We start from the raw sequence: 8,362 nt of genomic DNA, 5'->3' as shown, positions 1-8,362 counted from the left end.
GAAATTTAGTACAATGCTATGCCTTAAAAAAAACACAATATGCATTTTTCAAAAACACATAACGCGTGTTTAAGTGCACCAGTGTGAACGGGCCCTTAGCCCCTGTACACACGGTCGGACATTTCGACAACCAAATCCATCGGATTCTGTCCGTCGGATTCTGTCCGAAACTGTTGCATACACACGGTCAGACTAAGTTGTCGAATAATCCAATCATTCAGAAGGTGATGACGTTATTTCGTTACGACGGGACTACGTTCACGCTAGTAGCCAATAGCTTTGATGTAGGAATTTGATCTGAGCATGCGTGGCACTTTGTCCGATTAAAATTCTCTACACATGATCGGAGTATGTCCGATCGAACCAGTTGGTCGGAAAATATTTCCAACAAGTTGGAAAATTGGGTCCGACGGATATTCCGACGGAATCAGTCCGATGCATACCACACACAGTCGGATTATCCGACAACACGGTCCGATAGGACACATTCCGACGGATTCTCCGACCGTGTGTACAAGGGCTAAAAGTAGTTAGGTTGTGGAATGAGAAAATTTAAACGGAAAGGTTTCACTCAGTCAGGAGCTAAATATTAGGAACGGCCTATGATTAAGTTCTTGACACAGTGAAATGCGTTGGTTGGTCTGTGTATTGGATGGATTATTATGGAGTTGGAGGACTCAATTTACTTTCTGAGGCTTTTATATGGTGAGCGGTTCCCCTGTCCTTTTTTTGTAATCTTGCCTAGACAGGTCCAATGTCATATTCCCCGAGAGAAAACTCTGATCTGGAGACTGGAGCGCCGCACCATAACGGTGTATTCAGAAAAAAAGGTAGTTGATTGAGTGTAGGGGCCAACACATTTCGGGGAACAAATCACTGCCTTCACCAGGGCTTAAAAATGTACTGGTGACAATCTGGAAATCCAGGGGAATCTGGTCATTTAGATTGTAGGTGTTCAGCTACGGGTTTAAACCCTGATTTCAGCCTCCGAAATTTTTTGGCCACTACACCCAATCAATAAACATCTTTCTGAATGGTGCGGCACTTCAAATTCCTGAATTCAGAGTTTTACCTACGAAACCCAGGATGAAGGTGGTGACCACCCGGTGTGTAGAAGCGGCCTACCTACCAATCGGATGCTCCACATGGATCATGTGACCATAACAAAGAGAACAAATATGAACACAGAACTATTACCTATTCCTAGCGCTAGGTTCCCACACCTTCTCATCTACCTAATTCCCAGAGAACAAAGAGTTTCCCTTAAAACGTAAGTCGGTATCTAGCAATGGAACCTTTGACTTACCTCTATGTAGTCTGGTGCTCCACAGTCATAGCCCAGCATAGAGGAGCGGAGTCTTATACGTTTCATGAAAGGGGCGGAGCCTCTCATGTTTAATCAGATCTTAAATATCACTGAAGGTTTATTCTTGTGTTAAGTGATGGGAAAAATGTTGATGCACACGGCTTATAAAAATATTTATGTACGGCTTTTGTATTAAAGTGCTTTATTTGGCCTCAGACACTTAAAGGTGCTCCTTTATTAAACATTTAGTCATGATATTTTTGTAGCCATGACGGCGCCACTTACACATACCTCTGTATCTGATCTGACATAATCTGCATTTAAATTTGAACTCCATCCAGATAAAAGAAAAAAAAACAACATAATTTAAAGACCAACTTTGGACTTCCCCTCAACTACGTTACTGTCCCCTCTTTCCCCGGGAAGGCATCCATGCATGCATTTTTTTTATTAACCTTGTTTTACATATGCCTTACATGCTGGTCACATGACAAGACAAGGGGGTCTTCCTCCTTTATGGCAATGGGCTGCCCTCAATGATAAAGGGGTGCTGATGTGATTACACAGTGACGGCAGAATGCTACAGTGCCCCCCCCTTCAGGGGATAAGTCCATGATACTTTTACTCACAGCATTTTCTCAGTCTTCCGAGTTGAGTGACACCGTTGACTCATTCAAGCGCAAGACAGTAGGAAAGCGTAGAGTGGGCAAAGCTGATGACATATTAATGTGTTGCAGATTTACTGACCAATCACAGGCTCTGGGCAGGGACACCTCTGTATTCTTTAACGTGCGATTGGCCCTAAATGTGTTCTGCAGCAGGACAACGACCCCTCAGAACATACAGCCAATGTCATTAAGAGCTATCTTCAGTGTATAGATGAACAAGGAGTCCTGGAAGTGATTGTTTCGCCCACACAGAGCCCTGATCTCAACATCATGGAGTCTGTCTGGGATGACATGAAGAGACAGATTGATTTGAGGCAGCCGACATCCACAGAAGATCTGTGCTTAGTTATTCAACATGTTTAAGACAACCTACTTGTGGGGTACCTTCAAAAACTGTGCGGGTTCAATAATGAGCTGGCCCACCCTTTGCAGCTATAACAGCTTCAACTCTTCTGGGAAGGCCGTCTACAAGGTTTAGCAGCGTGTCTATGGGAATGTTTGACCATTCTTCTAGAAGCGCATGAGGCCAGGCACTGATGTGAATAAGAAGGCCTGGCTCACAGTCTCCGCTCTAATTCATCCCAAAGGTGTTCTATTGGGTTGAGGTCAGGACTCCGTGTAGGCCAGTTAAGTTCTCCCACCCAAAAGTCACTCATTCATTTCTTTATGGGCCTTGCTTTGTGCACTGGTGCGCAGTCATGTTGGCACAGGAAGGGGCCGTCCCCAAACTGTTCCCACAAAGTTGGGACAAGAAATTGTCCAAAATGTCTTGGTGTGCTGACGCCTTAAGAGTTCCCTTCACTGGGACTAAGGGGCCAAACCCAACCCATGAGAAACAACCCCCATCATAACCCCCCCTCCACCAAACTTTACACTTGGTACAATGCAGTCAGGCGAATACCGTTCTCCTGGCAACTGCCAAACCCAGTCACCTCCATCAACAGAGAAGTGAGATTCGTCACTCCAGAGAACACGTCTCCACTGCTCTAGAGTCCAGTGGCGGCGTGCTTTACACCACTGCATCCGAGGCTTTGCATTGCACTTGGTGATGTAAGGCTTGGATACAGCAGTTCGGCAAAGGAAACCCATTCCATGAAGCTCTCTCCGCACTGTTGTTGTGATAATCTGAAGGCCACATGAAGTTTGGAGGTCTGTACTCAAATTTTTTAAAATATTTTATTCTATCTTTTCATGTGACAACACTGAAGAAATGACACTTGTCTACAATGTAAAGTAGTGAGTGTACAGCTTGTATAACAGTGTAAATTTGCTGTCCCCTCAAAATAACTCAACACACAGCCATAAATGTCTAAACCGCTGGCAACAAAAGTGAGTACACCCCTAAGTGAAAATGACCAAATTGGGCCCAATTAGCCATTTTCCCTCCACCGGTGTCATGTAACTCATTAGTGTTACAAGGTCTCAGGTGTGAATGGGGAGCAGGTGTGTTTAAATTTGGTGTTATCGCTCTCACTTTCTCATACTGGTCACTGGAAGTTCAACATGGCACCACATAGCAAAGAACTCTCTGATCTGAAAAGAAGAATTGTTGCTCTATATAAAGATGGCCTAGGCTATAAGAAGATTGCCAAGACCCTAAAACTGAGCTGCCGCACGGTGGCCAAGACCGTACAGTTGATTAACAGGACAGGTTCCACTGAGAACAGGCCTCGCCATGGTCAACCAAAGAAGTTGATTGCATGTGCTCAGCGTCATATCCAGAGGTTGTCTTTGGGAATTTGACATATGAGTGCTGCCAGCATTGCTGCAGAGGTTCAAGGGGTGAGGGGTCAGCCTGTCAGTGCTCAGACCATACGCTGCACACTGCATCATATTGATCTGCATGGCTGTCATCCCAGAAGGAAGCCTCTTAAAGATGATGTACAAGAAAGCCTGCAAACAGTTTGCTGAAGACAAGCAGATTAAGGACATGGATTACTGGAACCATGTCCTGTGGTCTGATGAGACCAAGATAAACGTATTTGGTTCAGATGGTGACAAGTGTGTGTGGGGGCAACCAGGTGAGGAGGACAAAGACAAGTGTGTCTTGCCTACAGTCAAGCATGGTGGTGGGAGTGTCATGGTCTGGTGCTGCATGAGTGCTGCCGGCACTGGGGAGCTACAGATCATTGAGGGGACCATGAATGCCAACATGTACTGTGACATACTGAAGCAGAGCATGATCCCCTCCCTTTGGGGACTGGGCCGCAGGGCAGTATTCCAACATGATAACAACCCCAAACACACCTCCAAGATGACCACTGCCTTGCTAAAGAAGCTGAGGGTAAAGGTGATGGACTGGCCAAGCATGTCTCCACACCTAAACCCTATTGATCATCTGTGGGGCATCCTCAAACGGAAGGTGGAGGAGCACAAGGTCTCCAACATCCACCAGCTCTGTGATGTCATCATGGAGGAGGGGAAGAGGACTCCAGTGGTGACCTGTGAAGCTCTGGTGACCTCCATGCCCAAGAGGGTTTAAGGCAGTGCTGGAAAATAATGGTGGCCACACAAAACATTAAAACTTTGGGTCCAATTTGGACATTTTCACTTAGGGGTGTATTTATACTTGTATTTGTTGCCAGCGGTTTAGACATTAATGGCTGTGTGTTGAGTTATTTTTGAGGGGACGGCAAATTTACACTGTTATACAAGCTGTACACTCACTACTTTACATTGTAGACAAGTGTCATTTCTTCAGTGTTGTCACATGAAAAGACAGAAGAAAAGATTTAGAAAAATGTGAGGGGTGTACTTACTTTTGTGAGATATATATATCTCATATACTTTTACATATCTTGTACAGAAGCAGATGCAGTTCCAGCTATCAGACCATGAATAGATGATTACAGACATCACCTAGAGCTGTCCACTCCACTTCAATCCCATAATCATTATTTGTTTATAATATTATTATTTGTTTGCCTACTTCTCGGCAAAGCTTAATAAAATATTTGAGAACTGTGATGGGATTTGGCTGTTTGAATATCAATGTCAGTCTGGCTTAATTCTTTTTTTCAGGTACAGCAATTCGAGGAAATAAATTCATTTAAAAAAAAATATCTTCCCAGCGTCATAAATTTTAAATATATCTAAACTAGGGATGCGCCGATACCATTTTTTTTTACAATGAGTACCGATACTCTTTTTTTAGTACTCGCCGATACCAATTACCGATACCTACCGCAACTGTTCTGTTTTAACTTCAGCTGTCAGCAATGGTACAAAGCATTGAAAAGTTATTTACAAATTAAATAAATTGATATATTTTTTTTAATTTTGTACTTTTTCAATGCGAAATGTATAAATATATGTTAATATATATGTGTCAAAATATTCACTAACAAAGCAAACAAAAAAAAAAAAAGTTTTACTTGTTCATTTTTTTTAAATAGACGTGAACAAAAGAAAAAAAGCAGGAAATAATAATTAAATGGAGGAGAGTAGGGAGTTAATTAAGGCTTATTAAAGGTTATTAAAGAGGAAGTAAACCCTGATGAGTTTACTTCCTCTTTCATTCCCTGCAAAGGCAAAGCATAATGGACTACTATGCATCGCATCGCATTGCATAGTAGCTCATTATGTGTCACTTACCTGACACAGGAGCCAGCGAAGTCGCCGCTGTCCCCTGTAGTCCGCCGCATCCATCTTCTCTGTGGGGTCTCGCAGCTCCGCCGCTGTCATTCAGGTGCGATGACGTCACTCCCGCGCATGCGCACGGGAGCCGACACGCGCGGCAGCTCCATTATTGGAAATGCCGCGCTCAGTGCGCCTGCGCGCCGCTGTCTACAGCGCATGCGCCGTACACAGCGGTGCCTGTCTTCGGGCAAATATCTCCTAAACCGTATAGGTTTAGGAGATATTTCTTGGACCTACAGGTAAGCCTTAATCTAGGCTTACCTGTAGGTCAAAGTGGTTTGTAAGGGTTTACAACCACTTTAAGGGGTTAAACAGAGGAACATTTGTTCATCCCTTTGATCTGCAGATGAAGAAACAGAAATATACAAAAAGAAACAATGTTTCTTTTTATTTTAGTGTTTCAGGGCTGAGCAATGTTCTCAATAAACATTTCGGGCTGCTTTCTTTTTTTTTGACAGCTCCAATTAACGGACTTCTTTAACCGGTTCCCGACCGGCGCACGCTGATGTACGTCGGCAGAATGGCACGGGCAGGCATATTGGCGTACAGGTACGTCCAATCTTCAATGCCGCCCTGCCATCGCGAGCGCGCCGCCGGCGGCGCGCTCACGTGCCGGTCGGGACCCCCCGTGAGTCCGGTCGCGGGTCCCGTGGACTCGATTACTGCGGGCATACCCGCGATCGTCTCACGGGACAGCTGTTTACAACGGCATTTCTCCATTCTGCCTAGCAACTAGTGACGCTGATCTCTGCTTCATGTGATTGGAGCAGAGATCAGTGTTCACTAAATGAAAGCCCAGCCCCCCAACAGTTAGTAACACACCCCTAGGAACACTTAACCCCTACACATCCACCCACTGGTTAACCCCTTCACTGCCAGTGTCATTTACACAGGAATCACTGCATTTATATAGCAGTGATTGCTGTATAACTGACAATGGTCCCAAAAATGTGTCAAAAATGTCCGATGTGTCTGCCATAATGTTGCAGTCACAATAAAAATCGCTGATCGCCGCCTTTACTAGTAAAAAAAAAAAAATTATTAATAAAAATGCCATAAAACTATCCCTATTTTGTAAATGCTATAACTTTTGCGCAAACCAATCAATAATCGCTTTTTTTTTTACCAAAAATATGTAGAAGAATACGTATCGGCCTAAACTGAGGGAAAAAAAAGTTTTTTTTTATATATTTTTGGGGGATATTTATTATAACAAAAAGTAAAAAATAATGCGTTTTTTTCAAAATTGTCGCTCTATTTTTGTTTATAGCGCAAAAAATAAAAACCGCAGGGGTGATCAAATACCACCAAAAGAAAGCTCTATTTGTGGGAAAAAAAGGACGTCAATTTTGTTTGGGAGCCACGTCGCACGACCGCGCAATTGTCAGTTAAAGCGACACAGTGCCGAATCGCAAAAAGTGGTCTGGTCTTTGACCAGCAAAATGGTCCGGTCTGTAAGGGGTTAAAGTGGTTATAAACCCTTACAGACCACTTTGACCTACATGTATGCCTAGATTAAGGCTTACCTGTAGGTCCAAGAAATATCTCCTAAACCTACAAGGTTTAGGAGATATTTGCAAATCAAAGGCACCGCTGTCTACGGTGCATGCGCCGTAGACAGCGGCGCGCAGGTGCACTAAGCATGCCACTGCTAACGGCAATCATGCTGTTAGTGGCGGCTCCCATGCGCATGCACGGGGGTGACGTCATTGCGGCTCCGGCCAGTCACATTGCTGGAGCCACGATACCCAGAACTCACTCCGGGTATCATAGCGGCGTCAGAGGAGGACGATGAGGGTTGGTTTGAGGGCTTCCATCTCAGATAAGTTATTCATAATGAGCTAGTATGCTATGCATACTAGCTCATTATGCCTTTGCCTTGCAGGGTCTATTTTTATTTTTATTAAGGCTTTACTTCCTCTTTAACACAGGGGAGACCCACTGACAGCTCAAAGAACCGAGCCTGAAAGTATCGATTTCAGGTATCGGTACCCAGTACACTCTTGGCAGATGATGCCACCAAATGGGCTATTTAACCACTTATTTAACCACTTGCCTACTGGCCACTTTCACCCCCTTCCTGCCCAGGCCAATTTTCAGCTTTCAGCGCTCTCTCACTTTGGATGACAATTGCACGGTCATGCAACACTGTACCCAAATACATTTTTTAGGATTTTTTGTTCACACAATTAGAGCTTTCTTTTGGTGGTATTTAATCACAGCTGGGTTTTTTTTATTTTTTGATAAAGAAACGAAAAGAAACTGAAAAATTTTTTTTTTTCATAGCTTGTTAGAAAATTTTGCAAACAGGTAATTTTTCTCCTTCACTTATGTGCGCTGATGAGGCTCCACTGATGGGCACTGATAGGCTGCACTAATGGGCACTGATAGGCTGTTCTGATGGTCACTAATAGGTGGCACTGATGGGCACTGATAGGCTGCACTGATGGGCACTAATAGGTGGCACTGATAGGCTGCACTGATGGGCACCGATAGGTGGCACTGATGGGAACTGATAGGCTGCATTGGTGGGCACTGATAGGTGGCACTGATGGGCACTGATAAGCTGCACTGATGGGCACTGATAGGCTGCATTGATGGGCACTGATGAGGCAGCATTGATAAGCGGTACTGATGGGCAATAGTAGATGGCACTAATGGGCACTGATAGGCTGCACTAATGGGCACTGATAGGCTGTACTGATGCTCACTAATAGGTGGCACTGATGGGCACTGATAGGCTGCACTG

Source organism: Lithobates pipiens, unplaced genomic scaffold (genome assembly GCF_037356315.1).
Source record: "Lithobates pipiens isolate NorthernLeopardFrog02 unplaced genomic scaffold, aLitPip1_a1.2 Scaffold_27, whole genome shotgun sequence".
Taxonomy (NCBI): Eukaryota; Metazoa; Chordata; class Amphibia; order Anura; family Ranidae; genus Lithobates; species Lithobates pipiens.
The sequence above is the reverse complement of the archived record's forward strand: the minus strand, read 5'-3'. Positions refer to the sequence as shown.